This window comes from Octodon degus, unplaced genomic scaffold (assembly GCF_000260255.1).
Source record: "Octodon degus isolate 3935 unplaced genomic scaffold, OctDeg1.0 scaffold00055, whole genome shotgun sequence".
In the NCBI taxonomy this organism is placed as follows: Eukaryota; Metazoa; Chordata; class Mammalia; order Rodentia; family Octodontidae; genus Octodon; species Octodon degus.
In genome coordinates, this window is record NW_004524631.1 from 11,613,163 (window position 1) to 11,613,708 (window position 546).

General features: G+C 33.9%; 1 protein-coding gene across 6 annotated transcripts in view; it reads left to right on the forward strand.

Moving 5' to 3' along the window:
• Window positions 1-546, forward strand: part of Jade3 (jade family PHD finger 3) — a 199,777-nt gene that overhangs the window by 116,908 nt on the left and 82,323 nt on the right. The window lies entirely within an intron of this gene.

Consider the following 546-nt stretch of genomic DNA (forward strand, 5'->3'; position numbering starts at 1 on the left):
GGTACAGGATCTCAGGATAAATCCTGAGGGGATTTCACTGACCTTATCAGACCCAAAAGCTACAACTCTTGTTGCATAGTTCCTGCTTTACCTTGTTCTTAACCATCCAGCAGAAAAATATAAAAATGTAGTATGAGAAGTAAAGCCATGCTATTATCTTGAGCTGTAGGGGACTCAGGTCAACAATTTCTGACATTGCCAGTCAAGCAGAAGACCCAATACTATTATGGACTAGGACTCTTTTAGAATATTTTGCTGAGTTTACACACCTATGATATTTAAATGATGGAACTTAACAATAAAAGGTGATACAGATGAATGTCCATTTTTTATCTCTGTATTGAAAATGGTTACAATAGATATATGGTTACATTCTCTTAATGAATAGAAAGATTTGTTCTAATAGTGTTTGTAAATAGCATATCATGTCATCATCTTGTACAGCATTTATCCACTAGGAAGAATGTATGCAATGTGTTAAGTATTGAAACTGTCCTACCAATTTGGTTTGAAACTGTCTCATTGCTATTTGTTTCTCAATAAAAT